The sequence below is a fragment of the Bombus affinis genome, chromosome 17, assembly GCF_024516045.1.
Source record: "Bombus affinis isolate iyBomAffi1 chromosome 17, iyBomAffi1.2, whole genome shotgun sequence".
Classification (NCBI taxonomy): domain Eukaryota; kingdom Metazoa; phylum Arthropoda; class Insecta; order Hymenoptera; family Apidae; genus Bombus; species Bombus affinis.
Window position 1 is genome coordinate 5,771,903 of NC_066360.1, and position 20,403 is coordinate 5,792,305.

The 20,403-nt window shown below is 32.9% G+C and overlaps 1 protein-coding gene across 1 annotated transcript in view; it reads left to right on the forward strand.

Annotated features, from left to right (window-relative positions):
• The first annotated feature begins 6,120 nt into the window (after positions 1-6,120).
• LOC126926169 (telomerase reverse transcriptase-like) overlaps positions 6,121-20,403 on the forward strand; it is a 57,286-nt gene continuing 43,003 nt past the window's right edge. Inside the window, exon 1 of the mRNA XM_050742304.1 lies at positions 6,121-6,124. The gene's annotated coding sequence lies outside the window, so the exon portion shown is untranslated. The remainder of the gene's footprint in view (positions 6,125-20,403) is intronic.

Below are 20,403 nucleotides of genomic sequence, written 5' to 3' on the forward strand. Positions count from 1 at the left end.
TCCGGAGTTAAAAAAGATGACAGAAAAACGAAAACTAAGAAGAGTATGGCAGACCCATAGAACACCGAACGACAAACGCAAACTAAACAACGCAACCAGGAAGTTAACCAAAATCATCAAAAAATATAAGAATGACTGTTTTCAAAAATATTTCGCCAATTTGTTCCCCACAGTCGACTCCAACTACTCACTATGGAAGGCTTCCAGGAAAATCACGCGTCCCCTGCAAAACAACCGTCGAATTAAGACAAATTTAAATTTTCCGACTCTCCCCCGATTAGTATAAATAAATAGACGCGATCGGGGCGATTTACTATCAAGTGAGTATCGATAGCGTATAACGAGTATCTATACCGAGCTATTTATTGTATTTACGACTCAGTGTACGTTCAATAATTTATTTCAAATATACTCGACGGATTGCGACAGCAACCTTCCATCCGCATTATTTAATTATATTTATACACAACCTAATCTATACCATACCAGGGACTGTAATAAAATTAATAACGTAAGGGAGAGAACGGAGAAATTACTAAGATTATTAAACGCAGTTAACAGACGAGGAAAGATACCAGCGATATGGAAGATGGCGAGGGTGGTTCTCATTCCGAAACGATTTAGAAGAAAGGAGAATACTATCGACGCTTCGTGCCAGGTCGACGAGCTTACAGAAACTTGTAGGAGAAAAAATATGATATGCGATCGATATTAAAAACGCATTTAATACTCTTAGTTGAAATAAGATCCTCCAGGAGGCTAAAGAAAAAGAAAAGGATCCGCATACTTCTCAATTGCTATTTAGACGATAGAAAAATAATTATACAAAATAAAAATGGAAAAATAAAGAGAAGTGTATTTGATAGAGTCCCACAGGGATCTATTCGGTCTTACCAGAGAATAGCTCTTATTATTTTTCTAATTGGAATTACAATAGTAAATGGACAGGAATACGTGTTTTCTCAATTGCAAAGTCAATAAAATTTTCTAATTGTGTGAAATCATTAAAATTAATTTTCAACGTAGTGGACAAATTTAAATTTGTTTTTAATAGTGATATTCGCATAAAATCATGTATAACTATTCCTTTTGGTAAATCCTATTAATAAAACAAGTTGCATTATAATACTGGTATATAAATATTATATGTCAGTTAATATATTAAACATTAAAAACTAATGATTTAATTGCTATATACCATATAAATTTACCTTTATTCTTATTTGTATTTCTTTAACAAAATACAATATCTGTCCATTATATAAAACAGTCTAATTAATGCTTAAAGAGGTATGACATAGATATTTTCAAATCTAATCGAGATACTATTTGTTGAAACCTTGTATAGTGTTTTGTAGTCATGCTCATAGGATATTAACATTAATCATATTCTTTTTCCATTCTGGGATTAGCAATTGTATACATTACTAGCAAATCTCAATAAATTTAATGTTTCATTATAATATTTGTCTAAAGGAGATACATTCAGTAATATCAATGTCTTTGATGTGCCACTTAAAGGCATTATTAATAAATAAGTCAGCTATACAGACATTATACTCCTCTAAAACAGATTCAACTAACAGGGCTAATTCTTCAAAAATATTTTCTTGGCTAGCAGTTGCTGGGAACACTTCATCGAAAGAAAATTCTTGTCTGGTTCCCTTTGATTTTCCACTGCAATTAACTGTATCAGACCCATCAAATTTTCCTACTTCGATATTGCATTCATCTACAAAGTTGATATTACACATCCTGGAGAAAATAAAATAGACGTCATTAACTGTGCTGTATTTGTGAAAATCAAATATTTATATATATATAAAATACATACGCTTTTCCAAGTTCACTTGGAGTGCTAGGTCGGACTTTGCAAAATACCCTGATATTTCCTTTCATTTCTTTATTGCATTATCAAGGACTCTACGATCTTTGTCCATGGTATGAACCAATGTTTGTAACTCATTTTTAGTTGTATTTAATTCTTTATTTATCTCTCTTTCAACTTCTAAACTAGCTTTTAGATCCTTTATTATAAATTCATGTTGTGACAGTAATAACTCTTGAGACGAGCATTTTTCTTTAAATTCTACCAAAATATTTGAAATGTTTTTACATGACTCCTCTGATTCTTCCAAACATTTTGTCAAATTCTTTTTTTCTTCTTGCAATTTATTCATTTCTGCTTTTAATTCCTTGCATTCGTATACTAATGTCTTATTCAGATTTTCATATCCTTCTGCTTTTAGTTTATGTATATTTTCATTTGCCTTTAATGTGTTCATTTGTTCTTGAAGTTTGCTATATTTTGCCAAAGTTTTTATATATGTGTTTTATCAGTTGTATTTTGGCCTTTATCAGTTTTTGAGGAACAGCATTAGAACGTGCATGGGACATATTAATTCATATCATTTTTTGATTATTCTTTCCATAGCAATATTTACTGTGCTGCTAGTTACTTTTGATAAATTAATTTTTGGTTTTGGCTAGCATGATTCTATCTAAACATGAAGATCAATTATTTGGATTAATGCAATAACAAAAAGAAACTACATACTTCAGAACATTTAACCAATATCCATATATGCAAGATCAATATTTCCAGTATTCAAACTACAATATCTATTATTAGACATGCCCCCTTTTACTGTTCATGGTGACCCAAATCACATTTTATTCAAAACAATAAAACAAACGTAGTTACTTCAATAGTGCGTCACATAAAATTGAAAATATAACGAGCGATATAAACAAGTATCTGGCAAACAAATCTCGTTGTGCAAAAGAACACAATTAAGTCACTCGTAGTTACACATTTATCAATTATTTGTTTACTTGAAATTATATTACCTAATTTATTGTCGTATACACAAAATCAGAATAATCGCGATGCTAATACAGAAAGAAAGGAACAACGCTTTACTTCATTCCATAGAATTCAACAATCGATTAAACAACTGCATGTATTTAAACCGATAGAGATATGAAAATACGAATGTTCTTGCGTTATTAGACAAGGACATAAGAAGTCTCCATGTAGCATCTTTTTATTTCTAAACTGCTTTCTCCGTTTTTTCACGCACTTCATCTGTATATCTCCATATTTAAATTTGAATTTGTTTGAATGCAGTCAATCAGAGGTCCAGTGAATCAATCAATATATGACAACTGAGAACCAATCATGTGAGGCATACAAAAAATTTGCCCAATAGCAATATAAGTTAATGCATCGCTGATATAATATTAAACAAAGAAGATAAGATTACTCGCACACGTAGTTCTAGTTGTTTTACAGTACAAGTGCTGCAGCATGTGACCAAATTCTGAGTTTAATTGAAATTAGCATATACAAGAACCTATAAAATTAAAGATCTTCCCTGTTTGATCGCAAATTAGCATATGCAAGAACATATGTATTTAAGCTTAAAGTTTGAGATCTGATCTGTTTGATTATACACTACATAGCCAAGAACCTATTGAGTGCCACGCTGAAAAAATCTATTTAATTATCGGTTTTACGAAAAAGTTTATATCTACTTTTCTATACGAGATAGACAAATAGGAGAAGGACAAAATTGTAAGTTGTCTGAAAAAGAAAAATAAATTGTTTACTATATTTTTGAATAATAACACATATAAAGCCAAACAGAAGTTAGAAATAGTACAAAATGTCAGAATATAATAATTTGTTAACAAAAAACAAAGAAAATAAATAAATTTTTGCCATCGAGGAAATTCCAACTGCTCTTCGCTCTTTCTCTTAATTCTTAAGACATGAGCTCTTCTTTCTTGATATTTTCTCGGGCGCGAATCTTCCTCAGCTTTAACGGAAAGCTCTCCTTTGGATGCGCCTAAAATCATTGAAGGAATTGATTCTTCAGAAAGCGTGAAATTCGGACTGGAAGGGTAATACATTGTATTTTTTCCAGAAGTATTCACTAATATTTACTTTTGGAATAGCAGAACATGATTATACCATATGCATACTGGTGTGAAAGCTGGTGTGAAATTATTAAAATTTACGTTTTACAAAATGTCATTTTTAATGCCAAAAAAATTTGTTACCTTTATACCAATAAACCACATTTGCTTGCTGTTGTTGATAGTAGTCTTCGTCCTTTTCGTCTTGCCTTTCTTATTTTCTCATCAATTTTACGAGCTGTCATTCTTGTATATCTTCTTTTTCTTCTTTATTTTTTAATAAATATTTTGATGGTTCTGGTATGGCATTCCCCTTCAACCTTTTCCTTCTATTCGTATTTTTTGTAGCACTTGATTTGAACATTTCGGATAAAAAATGGTCAGCGCAGACACCCATGTTTCTTAAAGTGGAGCTGGCACAATATTTTAGGTTAGGAGTGCCTGTTAAAAGATTAGTGCATATAGATAGTAATAAAAAGTAATATAGATAAAAAGAGTGAAAAGAGTATAAAAGACAAGGATAGAATGACAATCTACCTAAATGTACATGTACATTTACTATTGTAATCAAATATTGCGAGTCATCTATGAGCTGTCCATTACTGATGTTAAATCTGTCATTTAAAAATACGTTTGGCTTCTTATCGCTCCAACATAAATAACTTCCGTTGTTTGTCGACTAGTTCGACAGACTCAGGCACTGCAATACGAGAGTTAAATTAATTTCTCTTTAAACTAGTCTAAATTCTATGAAGTGTCTTGTTATATCTCAACTGTTTAGCCTGTTCCTTATTCTTACTAACAGAAAATGTTCAATACGTTAGAAATGAAAATTACTAAACGAAATAGAAAAAGAGCCCCGATATTTATAAGAATGTGAACAATTATTTTCATGTCTTAAATATATCTTTTAGTGATAAGTTATCATCACTAAGATGTAATCTATTCGATGATATTCTCAATGATACATTAATACTTAGATCCTACAAATTTAGTATGATATGTAAAATAAAATTGTAAAATATTCTGTTACGTATACGCTACCGTTCGTGTAGGTAGGATAATTTGCTACAAGAAGGAGAAGTATTACAATTTTCGACAACAGCGCTATGCGTTTGAATACGCTGTGATACGCAGCGATTGCCGATCCAAAAAAATAGTTTTCTAAAATTTTCACGAGTTACTAATCTAAACTAAGGACTAAACAAGCTGGCAACATTTTTATAGAAGTACCAAAAGTCTCGCAAAGTCTGGAATCACGAAACTTAAAACGAAATCGAGCTCGACGAGAATCGAACTCGCGTCAACCAACGTTGGAAAGTCGTGACGCTACGAACGCTGTTTTTTTTCTTTTCTTTTTTATCTTTGTTTATTAATTCCAGGTTTTTTACATATTTTTTTTACATGATTTTTTTTCCAGAATAAACGCTGAATTCTAATTGTAGGGCGGTACAGGCAAAAGTATCGATACGCGACGGTACGACGTGGCCATGCATTATTACATTTTTTTTTTTTTTTTTTTTTTTTAAGATTATTATTGTAACTTAAATTTAAGCCGCTGTTGCGCTGTGCTTATGTACGATATTTTAATTTATGTCCTGAAAGCCTGGACGCAAAAACAGGACAGTTCGCTAGCCTATTAGGGAGGGGATGGGAGAGGATGGACTGGGAGGGGCTACGAACGCTGTCAATCCACGACTTTCCCTATGCACTACTTAAGCCTTTAAGACGTACAAGCAGAATTTCTTTCTCCATTTCTAATAAAATCAGGATTTTGAATACTAACTCGTTTTTCTGCTATACTTAAATTTCTTGCACCTTGATCGGAAACAACACCTCCATCAAGTTATCAACCCTATACTATATAAAATATCTAAAATAGCATGTAATACATCTGATAATTGAATAATAGTTTTAATTGCATTCTTTGAAGCAAAGGATACTAATAGTTGATTTCAATCATCGAGCATGTCTCTTATCATAAAAATCAGTACCTGAGTGCTCACCGATACACGTCGTTATTCTGCCTAAAAATTCTAAATTCTGAAAACCTTCAATAATTTGTTCTCTTTTTTTTTATTTCATTGTCGTTTTGTCGAATAAGAGCATATCGGTTCATGATCAAATCAAAATCATTTAAATTCCTTATTTTAATCCATTAACGCTTCAAGTAAATTTTGACGTATACTTGGCCAAATATCAAGTATGTGATGGTCATATATGAATGATTGTGCTAGGACTGGGAAGATTAAATTTGAGATATCGCTGATGCTATTATACATAGAGGGCGAAGTGTGACGCAGCGTTAAACACAATAGCTGTTTATCCTTCTATGAAACGAATAGTCACTTACGCCATGCGATATGGGTTTCTTATCATGTCCTCCCGTGGCCGTTTTGTTTCATGGCGTAGACCAATCGCAGTCTCATGTGAATTGCAACAGAAAGACTTGTCGGATAACATTCTCTTTTAATAAAATCAATTTGATATTTAATATTTATTAAATGTAGAGAAACACACACAAAATGAAATTGGAGGAATTGTTTGTTCATGTATTTATTTTACTAAATAATCTACCGTTTCAATAAATTATTTATAAAGGTAAAATATAGAGTAAAAATACACAATCACAATACGTACAAATTAATACTAAATGGTCACTATGCCTATTTTCTGCTTCATTCGATATAAAAATATCGACAAGCTACAGGTAAGTAGATACAGGCTCTCTTTCTTGTACATATTATTATTGAATACATCTGTTAGTACAAGAAATTAATTTATAGCGTTACATCATATTCTTTCTATCAGCGTGACATTGATGAATATTTACAATTTTGTCATACAACAGAAATAGAAATAAAAATTGAAGTAGAAATAAAATGACCAAGTTTATCTTTTGAGAATCGTGTCATTCGAAACTAGAAATAAGAATTGAAGCGAAGATGAGACATTTGCCTCAGAGTGTTATTAAAAATATGCTTTTTATTATGATTATTGTTATGGAGAAAAATTAAATTTCTCTGAATCATCAATATCGCTCATCATTAGTATATATAGAAAATTAACAAAATTCTTTAATTTATTTATTAATCTCTCGCTAAAAATTTTGTTCTCGATATATTTATGTTGTCTTATTATATATATTTTTTTTTTTTTTTTTTTTTGCAAATCACTAATAAGAGAAAGTAATTTAATGAATAACTCAGAAGAATAAGTAAAATCATCGCTCTTATAATAATAATTCATTTATCATAATAAATGTGTGTCTAAAACGTTTACAAATTTAATTTTTTATTCTTTTTTTGCATTGCTTCTTTTTTCTCAATGGGGATTGACTTGAAATCCTCTCATGACACAAAGAACACCGTTACAACTATTCTTACTGGCAGCGTATTTCCTTCCATACCTAGTTTATATCTATTCTATAGGCCATGATTTTCGTTTTTTCCCGTATTCGTTGTCACTTTAAAATATAATCGCTTCACGCAATTTCACACACGCATCACACACACATCTTGACGCATTAGTGGGCATGCAAATAGGACGTGTATCGCGACAGGAGAAATGTGTTTTGCATAAAATAAAACATTTTCTTAGAAACGATGCCTCTGCATTATTATTTTTAAAAAGCTCGCCTATCTTCGGGACAAACTGTGTACATACTATTATATATAAAGTAAAGAAATTATTTAGTTTAGTAATAAATGACACTTTATTTAGCAGGCTACGCCAATGCTGTCGAGTCATCCTTCTATGTTACTTGGGTTCGATATAGTTCCCGTCGATTTTTATCACCATAGCGACAATGCGTGCGATGGTAGGAGAGATATGATAGAATGAAAACGAAATTCTATCTTATCTATAGTCTCTGCAATGAGATAAGAGAGTAAACATTAGTCCGGTTAAAATAGACATTTCAAATAACAAAAATTCCGACAGAGATAAATTTTGGTAGAGATCTTGGGTACACCAATAGAAATAAAAACCAAAATTTTCGGATTTTTTAAATTTTTCTTGAAAACGATAAGTTTTAAGATATCGCCATTCTAAAAGTTGGTGGAGTTACATTTTACGTGATATGCACACATTTTCACACCATCTATAGGTTACTTGGTGCTTTTTTTTTAACGTGGTTTCCCCAATAAGCCTATTCCACGATCTGTTATGACGTAGTTTTATGGCTAATATTTGTACAAACTAACTTGTGACTAATGACTCGTCGTCGATAACTAATGACTCGTTCCAAAAAATATGACAATGAATCCGGGATATCGGTGTTTATATTCTCGAACATTCTACTCGGTGGGGGGTATATAATATTATCAAACACACAAGATTGAATATCGTCACGAATAATTGCTGCCGCGGCTTTCAAAATTCTTAACCGTCCTTCTTTTTCATTCCAGTTTTTTTATCAGACCAAGCTTGACTTAAAATGTCTTGGTAATTGTCGAAGAAACAAATAAATGTTAATTTTCCCGGCTTTTCTGTAATCATAATTCTACTACCATATTTTACTTTCAATCGTATTTTTATAGTTCTGTTATCTAAAGCTACATTTTTACTAACATCCTCTAGTTCATCCAATGTAAACTGGCAATCATCATGTAGAATGTAACTCCTTCAACTATTAGAATGGCGATATCTTAGGAATGGTGATTCTTAGGAAAAAAAGTACTAGGAACGTTTTTGTAGATAATTTTATGATCTACAATTTTTGTCCGGGCTATATTTTCGATAAAACTCATCGTTTTCAAGAAAAATTCAAAAAATCCGAAAATTTTTACTTTGACCTTGAATAACTTTTTTTTTTTTTAGCACCCATGGAATCGATGGGGACTTTTGGCACTTTATTTCTACTGGTGTAGAAATAAAGTGCCAAAAGGTCTCTACCAAAATTTAGCTCTGTCGGAATTTTTGTTATTTCATGCAAAAATGGAACTTTCATGCCATGTGACATAACCACGAGAATAGAGTGGCAGTGGTGGTACAGACAATCGAATGATCGCGATCACGATTACGGTCGTATATACAATAAGAAGCTGAGATTTTACTTGGAAGAAATACGAGCTAAGTGTTGAGCTGGAAGCGGCACGCCCCACCAACACGTATTTTTCAACTCTATCGTTCTATATTATATTACTATATTACTATACTATACTATATTATTATATTATATTACTATATCTACCTATATATTATATATCGTACATGTATCGGTTAGAGCGTAAATTGATCCACATTTAAGTGCTTACAAAGAGAATACTAATTAAATAATAAGAATTCCTTTTTTCAATTAAATTTTTATCAACGCACTTGTAAAGTTTTTTCAATTAACATAAGATCGAACACGATATAAATCACATGTATATGCATATGTAATGGACGAAAAAGATACACACTGACGTAATTAAATGAGCAACTATGCTTCATATTATATCTAATTCTATTTTAATTAGAAAAAGCTCGTTGTAACATTGACAAAACTTTTACTCGACAAATATTAAAAATAATATTAACATTGTCTTATCTTACAGTACTCAGCTATCGAGTTTCGCGCTATGTTAAAGAGAACATTAAGACCAGGGCCTCTTGAGCGAAACTCCTCCATCAGTGAGCGATGACTTTCATGTAATTAGGAAGACCATCGTGACCGGCAAGTATCGTAGCATTATTGTATGTGCAATCCATCTACGTTACTCGTTTTAACAATATTCACGTGGATTTAGAGAACGAAAGAGAGAATGTGAAATAAAATGGTAAAGATTTGCCAATAATTGAAACAAAAATTATGAAAAAATAAGTTTATTTCTCATACATATTAATCTTTATTCGATGATAAAATCCAATTTAAAATTAATAAAGTACTGATATAGTAGAATATATAGATATAGTGAAATAACAATATTTAGAATCTAATAAGTATTCGATGAAAAATCTCAACATTGTGTTTGGAACACTCCACGATAGAGCAAATGCACAGGCTTATAAACGAAATAATAGTAGCACTAGAAAACAAGGAATACTGCACAGCCCTCTTTATAGACATAGAGAAAGCATTCGATAAAATTAACCATGAAAGTCTACTACAAACAATTAGGAAACAATTCCCGGAGCAAATACACCGCTTAATAAAATCCTACCTAAGCAGCAGAACCTTCGTAATAAAAATCAAGGACACACACTCTCAAGTTAAAGACATCAAGGCCGGGGTACCACAAGGAAGCGTCCTAGGCCCAATACTATACACATTATACACGGCGAACATACCAACAACTACCAACAGCACAGTATTGACATTCGCGGACGACACAGCTATACTAGTCAGGCATACTAACCCAGAAACGGCAGTCAAAATACTACAAGAACATATCGTAAAAATAGAAAATTGGCTACAAGAAAAACAATTAAAAGCAAACCCCAATAAATGCAACCATATTACATTCACGCTACGGAAAAAGATACCACCAAACATCCTATTGAACGGTACGCATATAACGCAAACAAAGCATGTCAAATACCTAGGACTCCACTTAGATCAAAAACTTACCTGGAAACTACACATCAAATCAATAGTAGAAAAAATACAGAAAACAAGGAGACAAATGTATTGGCTAACAAACCGAAAATCCAAACTAAGCACAGAAAATAAAGTAAAAATATATAAAACGATCATAAAACCAATCTGGACGTACGGAATACCACTATGGGGGACGGCAGCAATGAGCCATATAAACAAAATAGAGGTAATACAGGCTAAAATCCTCAGAACAATAGTAAACGGACCTTGGTACGTCAGAAACGAAGATATACGAAGGGACCTGGGAATGCCAACGGTCAAGGAAGAAATCAGCAGATACTCCGAGAAATACAAATCAAGAATAGCAACACACATAAACCGGCTAGCTGCGGAAACATACAAAATCACAAATATGGACAGAAGACTAAAAAGGAAGCACCCAGCAGACCTTATAAAGGACATAACCTAACAAACACGAGGATGATACCCCGCTGGGGGTAGCCACCAACATGCTAATGTAACCGCTAAAAAATTCCACCAAATGTCCAAATTGGACAAATAGTGAATTTAAATAAATAAATAAAAAAAAAAAAAAAATTGTGTTTGGAATTAAAGTTAAATTTTACTATGAAATTGTGAAGAATACAATTGCAATATGAATATGCGACTCTACCATAGTTGTTCATCCTAGAACAGAATTAAACGTAGAATTTAATATATCGTAGGTTAAACTTGAAAAAATATAGTGATAACTTTTAAAATTTTTGAACATGATACCTTATTAAAGATTATTTATTCGATAGATTTATTTATAATGATTGCAACGGCAAACTATAATTTTTTAACCTAGAGCTATTTTTCGAAGTAATAATGTAATGCAAATAAAATAACTAAATTGGTCACAATTAGTCAACCACTGAGTGACAACTCACTTCTCGCAAATAACTCCTCACGACTCGTGACTTTCTCTACCATCCGCTTATCATCAGTTTTTATACCCCCACCACACACACGTGTTCCGTAGCCGTTCATGACCATCGATGTTCACGTACGTCGTTTCCAAGTAATTACTTTTCTTACAGGCCGCGGACACATCGATGGAATTTCACGTCCCTTCTGGCCTGTTTACATTTCCACTTCCTATGTACATTGTAATTCGTACTCCTAGAGAGTTCTTTTCTTATGATTATTCCTCAATACTACATTATATAGATACAATAGAATTTTCATAATCAATAACAACACTATTTTTTATCATATGTTCTATAATAAATATCGTACACGTATATCGGCGAGCCAGCCTTCTCGTCTTCGTCCTGGGGAGGGCACACGCCGAGCATCTCATCCGACGGGGCGTAGGCGCCCCAAGCACCTCGCAAAAAGGATATTTCGGGGCGAAGGCAGAACATACATGTCCTCGGTTCATCGGCGAGATGACACAACTACTTCGAGGCACCTGAAACGCTGCATTATATTATTATTTCCGTGCAATGGTTTGGATTTTTACCGACGACGATCTTACAGGGAATCTGTCACCCTACAACAGCTTTCGCGTCGCTGCCAGCGAGACGAAATCCAGTACCTGAGTCAGTGCCGTCGGGCGTACGCGGATGCCTTATCTCTGTTTTTATTTCTGGACTTCGCCTCAACCTCCGCGTATGTTTCATTCGACTGCTCCTTGAGCGTTAGCGCCACCGCTGACGGGATAGCTTCTTGTTTCCTCGAAATGCTCTAAGAGGAGGTTGCTTCTGTGTCGACCGCGGCTACCTCTGGGCGAAGGTCCTCCCGGTCTTGCTCGCTGTTCTCACCGGATCATAGCGCGTTCATAATCCAGAGACTCTAGGAGGCTGCGCGACTGGGAAATATTTCAACGCCATGTGCCTGAATTTAAGATTAAGGATTTTTTATAGAAATTGTCATCTTCACGGCTCTGCCGATCAAGATAAGGCCCCGATTACTCGAAACATCACCAGAGGCCTCCAGTATGATTTTGGTTCGTGTCCGTACTGCAGCCAATAAGTCGTTTTCTAAGGAACTGTATATTTCATCTTCCTTTAAATCTTTCAAATTTGTATAACTTTTATAACTTGGTACAACATGAAGATATATCGTATAAATATTTAATACTTTCTTCATGTACTATAAATTCTGATACACTTCTCTTTTTGGAACGTTTGCTTTTTGTTGTAGTTTTTCTTTTTGTTTGTAATAATTATTTAAAATAATAATTTATTATTACGAATTCATATTGTGGTATTTGTATCTTTTTCGTCACATTCAATTTACATAAGCTTAAGTATGCTTAATGATACAAATGATATAAGAATATCAAAACTTATTTGAAATATCACAAATATGATATTTAGTGTGTAATACGTACCATTTTTTACACCACGTGCAGTACAATTATCCATCATTTGTATTTTATAATTAAAACGTTAATACACGAGAATGACGATATTCCTTAGCACAGAAGTAGCATAAATATGAAAAACCGATATGGAAATATCGGAACTACTCGATTAAGATTGAGAAACTACCTAAAAGATTGCAGACGAGGTACAGAATAGACGGGACACGGAACCTGCGACACATCTTTGTTTCCCACGTTGTTTTCTTTTTTTTTCTTTTTTTTTTCTTTTTTTTTTTTTTAACGTTTATTCTCCAAGAAGATTGGTATTACATATATGTAATATCCACAATAAACAATGAATTTCGGTTGTGGGGTGTGTTATGTCGCATAAGATAATCCTTCAATGTCTGACCGTCAAAAGGCCCAAGCACCATTAGACAGACCCTCAATAAACCTAAGGCCCCGGCATAAAATTTTAATTTTTAACGTCATTATTTTAACACATATTTCAAGTTAATCCTTTTGTCCTGAAGGACTTTGTAAGCCTAGAAAGTTCTCCGGTTTAAAGCAGGTTATTAGAAAGGTCCTTAGATTTATTAGACGCTCTTAGAAATTACGGAGACAACGGGTAGTGACCTAACGGAAGAAGCGGAAATTTATCTAACGGAAAATCCGGTTTTTCCCGTAAACAACGACATCACCTAGCAAAGTTAGTAGAAAGTTTCCTTCCCCTCTCACTACTTATTAACATGACTAGAACCAATAGGCATCGCGCATCGTTACCCCCACCTTACTAACGAAAAGTGTGAGCAACGAATCCGCTTTCTTCGTTCAAGAAAACACACCCACACCGAGCTTTCCTCCGTAACTGCATAAGAGCTGAACGTCAGTCTTCTCTATTGCTACTTTTCAACTACAACAAGAACTACAACAAGAAACTCAACTTTAAGGGGCTTGCTCTACCACCGAAGGATGTTGTGCACGTATATCGCATCTTCATACGCCAAATCATCGTCTGCGATGTACATCATAAGCAACGACGTAAGTTCATTGTATCTATTTGTTGATAATATATAGTTTATAACTCCGAATCGCAGCGTTATACCACCTCAACCGCCCCTATTATCTCGACGGAAATCGATCTATTCGCGGCGTGCATTATTATAATCGTAACGGGAACTTACGACTTCCGCTGACGTGTTTTCTCGCGATTGGTCGAAAACACATTTTCTTCATGTACTAGAAATTCTGATACACTTCTCTTTTAGGAAAATTTTCGTTTTTCTTTTTTTTTTTTTTCTTTATTTAAGTCTTCCTTTTTGCTTGTAATAATTATTTAAAGTAATAATTTATTATTACGATTTCTTTTTACTGAAGTCCTCCTTTTTGTTTGCAATAATTATTTAAAGTAATTTATTATTACGAGTTCATATTGTGGTATTTGTATCTTTTTCGTCATATTCAATTTACATAAGCTTACTTATTTGAAACTTACCTGTTTAACTTATTTGAAATATCAAAAATATGACATTTAGTGTGTAATACGTACGATTTCTTACACCACGTGCGATACAATTATCCATCATTTGTGTTTTATAATTAAAACGGAAGACAGTTTATTTCTATATAGAGATACAGTGACTATCGCAGAGTATTCTGGCATTTGTTCGAATCACCAGAGAAAAGATTTTTCATTGAACACATGAATAAATTGTATATGTAATGAACAATACTATGTTCCATCAAACACGTACATTGTACACGCTTATGTTGCGCATAGTTTACAGCATTGAACATCACAACTGTGTCTTCACGTTGACCTAGTCACATTGAAAAGTATATTTAAGGGGAGGAGCGGCTGAGGTTAATTCGTACAAAAATAAAGGATGTTTTTGTGAATTATTTGTGACGACACAGTTAAAATCTTTTTATTAAAATCAATAGTACATTATAGTATGAGATTCGAAGAATATTGTATAAAATTTTCGTTGACCTAGTCACGTTGACCTAGTCACACTGAAAAGTATATTTAAGGGGTGGGGGGCTAAGGTTAATTCGTAAAAAACAAAGGATGTTTTTGTGAATTATCTGTGACGACACAGTTAAAATCTTTTTTATTAAAACCAATAGTACATTATAGTATGACATTCGAAGAATATTGTATAAAATTTTCGTTGACCTAGTCACGTTGACCTAGTCACACTGAAAAGTATATTTAAGGGGAGGAGCGGCTAAGGTTAATTCGTACAAAAATAAGGCATGTTTTTGTGAATTATTTGTGACGACACAGTTAAAATCTCTTTATTAAAAACAATAGTACGTTAAAGTATGAGATTCGAGGAATATTGTATAAAATTTTCGTTGACCTAGTCACGTTGACCTAGTCACACTGAAAAGTATATTTAAGGGTAGGGGGGCTAAGGTTAATTCGTACAAAGCAAAGGATGTTTTTGTGAATTATTTGTGACGACACAGTTAAAATCTTTTTTATTAAAACCAATAGTACATTATAGTATGACATTCGAAGAATATTGTATAAAATTTTCGTTGACCTAGTCACGTTGACCTAGTCACACTGGAAAGTATATTTAAGGGGAGGGGGGCTAAGGTTAATTCGTACAAAACAAAGGATGTTTTTGTGAATTATTTGTGACGACACAGTTAAAATCTTTTTTATTAAAACCAATAGTACATTATAGTATGACATTCGAAGAATATTGTATAAAATTTTCGTTGACCTAGTCACGTTGACCTAGTCATACTGAAAAGTATATTTAAGGGGAGGGGGGGCTAAGGTTAATTCGTACAAAAATAAGGCATGTTTTTGTGAATTATTTGTGACGACACAGTTAAAATCTCTTTATTAAAAACAATAGTACGTTAAAGTATGAGATTCGAAGAATATTGTATAAAATTTTCGTTGACCTAGTCACGTTGACCTAGTCACACTGGAAAGTATATTTAAGGGGAGGGGGGCTAAGGTTAATTCGTACAAAACAAAGGATGTTTTTGTGAATTATTTGTGACGACACAGTTAAAATCGTTTTTATTAAAACCAATAGTACATTATAGTATGACATTCGAAGAATATTGTATAAAATTTTCGTTGACCTAGTCACGTTGACCTAGTCATACTGAAAAGTATATTTAAGGGGAGGGGGGGCTAAGGTTAATTCGTACAAAAATAAGGCATGTTTTTGTGAATTATTTGTGACGACACAGTTAAAATCTCTTTATTAAAAACAATAGTACGTTAAAGTATGAGATTCGAAGAATATTGTATAAAATTTTCGTTGACCTAGTCACGTTGACCTAGTCACACTGAAAAGTATATTTAAGGGGAGGGGGGCTAAGGTTAATTCGTACAAAACAAAGGATGTTTTTGTGAATTATTTGTGACGACACAGTTAAAATCTCTTTATTAAAAACAATAGTACGTTAAAGTATGAGATTCGAAGAATATTGTATAAAATTTTCGTTGACCTAGTCACGTTGACCTAGTCATACTGAAAAGTATATTTAAGGGGAGGGGGGGCTAAGGTTAATTCGTACAAAAATAAGGCATGTTTTTGTGAATTATTTGTGACGACACAGTTAAAATCAATTTATTAAAAACAATAGTACGTTAAAGTATGAGATTCGAAGAATATTGTATAAAATTTTCGTTGACCTAGTCACACTGAAAAGTATATTTAAGGGGAGGAGCGGCTGAGGTTAATTCGTACAAAAATAAAGGATGTTTTTGTGAATTATTTGTGACGACACAGTTAAAATCTTTTTATTAAAATCAATAGTACATTATAGTATGAGATTCGAAGAATATTGTATAAAATTTTCGTTGACCTAGTCACGTTGACCTAGTCACACTGAAAAGTATATTTATGGGGAGGGGGGCTAAGGTTAATTCGTACAAAACAAAGGATGTTTTTGTGAATTATCTGTGACGACACAGTTAAAATCTTTTTTATTAAAACCAATAGTACATTATAGTATGACATTCGAAGAATATTGTATAAAATTTTCGTTGACCTAGTCACGTTGACCTAGTCACACTGAAAAGTATATTTAAGGGGAGGAGCGGCTAAGGTTAATTCGTACAAACATAAGGCATGTTTTTGTGAATTATTTGTGACGACACAGTTAAAATCTCTTTATTAAAAACAATAGTACATTATAGTATGATATTCGAAGAATATTGTATAAAATTTTCGTTGACCTAGTCACGTTGACCTAGTCACACTGAAAAGTATATTTTAGGGGAGGGGGGCTAATTCGTACAAAACAAAGGATGTTTCTGTGAATTATTTGTGACGACACAGTTAAAATCTTTTTTATTAAAACCAATAGTACATTATAGTATGACATTCGAAGAATATTGTATAAAATTTTCGTTGACCTAGTCACGTTGACCTAGTCACACTGAAAAGTATATTTAAGGGGAGGGGGGGCTAAGGTTAATTCGTATAAAATAAAGGATGTCTTTGTGAGTTATTTGTGACGACACAGTTGAAATGTCTTTATTAAAACTAATAGTACATTATAGTATGATATTCGAAGAATATTGTATAAAATTTTCGTTGACCTAGTCACGTTGACCTAGTCACACTGAAAAGTATATTTAAGGGGAGGGGGGCTAAGGTTAATTCGTATAAAATAAAGGATGTCTTTGTGAGTTATTTGTGACGACACAGTTGAAATGTCTTTATTAAAACCAATAGTACATTATAGTATGAGATTCGAAGAATATTGTATAAAATTTTCGTTGACCTAGTCACGTTGACCTAGTCACACTGAAAAGTATATTTAAGGGGAGGGGGGCTAAGGTTAATTCGTACAAAACAGAGGATGTTTTTGTGAATTATCTGTGACGACACAGTCAAAATCTTTTTTATTAAAACCAATAGTACATTATAGTATGACATTCGAAGAATATTGTATAAAATTTTCGTTGACCTAGTCACGTTGACCTAGTCACACTGAAAAGTATATTTAAGGGGAGGAGCGGCTAAGGTTAATTCGTACAAAAATAAGGCATGTTTTTGTGAATTATTTGTGACGACACAGTTAAAATCTCTTTATTAAAAACAATAGTACGTTAAAGTATGATATTCGAAGAATATTGTATAAAATTTTCGTTGACCTAGTCACGTTGATCTAGTCACACTGAAAAGTATATTTTAGGGGAGGGGGGCTAAGGTTAATTCGTACAAAACAAAGGATGTTTCTGTGAATTATTTGTGACGACACAGTTAAAATCTTTTTTATTAAAACCAATAGTACATTATAGTATGACATTCGAAGAATATTGTATAAAATTTTCGTTGACCTAGTCACGTTGACCTAGTCACACTGAAAAGTATATTTAAGGGGAGGAGCGGCTAAGGTTAATTCGTACAAACATAAGGCATGTTTTTGTGAATTATTTGTGACGACACAGTTAAAATCTCTTTATTAAAAACAATAGTACGTTAAAGTATGAGATTCGAAGAATATTGTATAAAATTTTCGTTGACCTAGTCACGTTGACCTAGTCACACTGAAAAGTATATTTAAGGGGGGGGGGGGGGCTAAGGTTAATTCGTACAAACATAAGGCATGTTTTTGTGAATTATTTGTGACGACACAGTTAAAATCTCTTTATTAAAACCAGTAGTACGCTAAAGTATGACATTCGAAGAATATTGCATAAAATTTTCACGGTGAAATATTAAAAAATACGGCAATGGCAGCAATTATTCAGACGTGTCTCGGAAAAAAGGTAGAATTGCTCATAACTTGGTGCTGGGTCATCTGAAATCTAAAAATCAAAGTTCATTCGTTAGGTAACAGTTTTCCTCAGTTAACGCTGGGAGAGTTTTCCGAAATTTCAATTTTTCACTTTTTTAAAATTAGCCGCAAATTTTCGCAAAATCGGCTAACTTTCCCTTCGAAGTGTTCCAAAAAAGTGAACAATTGAAATTTCAAAAAACCCTCCCAGCGCTAACTGGGGAAAACTGTTACCTAACGAATGAACTTTGATTTTTTGATTTCAGATGACCCAGCACCAAGTTATGAGCAATTCTATCATTTTTCCGAGACACGTCCGAATAATTGCTGCCATTGTCATATTTTTTAATATTTCTCCGTGAATATTTTATACAATATTCTTCGAATGTCATACTTTAATGTATTATTGGATTTAATAAGGAGATTTTAACTGTGTCGTCGCAAATAATTCACAAAAACGTGCCTTATTTTTGTAGGAATTAACCTTATCCTCCCCTTAATGTAAAATAAAACTAATTTGCTATACTATCGATGCATTATTTCGATAATAATATGGATAGAACATCACTTCCAATGTAACTTTTCTACAAAAAAAAAAAAAAACTAGTTAAATTTATCGGTAAAAAACAATCAAAATGAAATTCTTCATTTTCCGATATTAGACAATATTATAGATAGATATAGGAAATACAGTTTCGTATGCAAATAACATGCGTGAAGCGATTGAAAATTCATAATTAAAATAGTTCGTTATTCTAAGACTCGAGCTCGGCTTGAAAGAGGAAGGCAAATTTGAATTTCACCGAATGCCTACGATATTCAAACTTCGTTCCTATCATTGGCAAATATAAAATTGCATTATTTTGATCAATCACTTGCTCGCAATAAAAAAGAGAAGGAAAATAGACGAAAGTTGAATTGCGATGAATTTGAAAATTATTTACCACCAATTTGACAATTTGGCAATAATATGAATATTCTCAATGTAACTTCGATCTTTCCAGTCTTTATAATATTCGATATACCTATTATTACATATACATACACACTAAATTTTATTATATACATATACTATATCTAATTTTATTATACCACAGTATCATTATTTTATATTTACAGAATACTCAAGCGATACGATACTGTTGATATTATTAAATGTATAAAGAGAGAAACGCGGATAAATTGTAAGGTAGAAAATATATACTTAACAGAGAAGTGTAATAATAAGTAGGAATACAATTTGAGTTACGCTAGTGTCAAGTAAAAAATAACTCTCGTACTGATGTATATAAAAACTTTATTTCTCAAGAGTCGAAGGCTCTTGAGTACCAATATTACAATGCTCCAGTATCGGCTTATGATTCAGACTGGCTCGGCCGTCATTATTCGGAATCTAAATACCAAGCAGGAACAATTAAAAATGATGGAGGGGATATTGTTCCTGGGTGTTCCTTATCAGAGTGGCGAGGTGTTAACTGACCGGATGATATTTAGAAGTGTTACCGTCCGGAGGATATTTAGAGGTATCAATTGTCCTAAAAATATTTAGAGTGGAGGTATCAATTGTCCGGAGAATATTTAGCAGTGGTCGCCTAAGGTGACGTCAGGATAAAAGAATTTGGGGTTACACTAGCAGTGTTATGAGGTAACACTGAAAACTCTGAAGCCAACGTCGCCTGTCTATTGTTTATGGTGGGTCCTTGTCCCAGGTCTTTTGTCTATACGTTGTCGATGGCTTCAGCGCTTGCATAAATAGAAAGGATAGTGTAGAGGTTTTTTTTTTAGAAGTGATGACAACTTCAACATGCTCAATAGAGAACTGCTTCTTGGTAGTGTACAT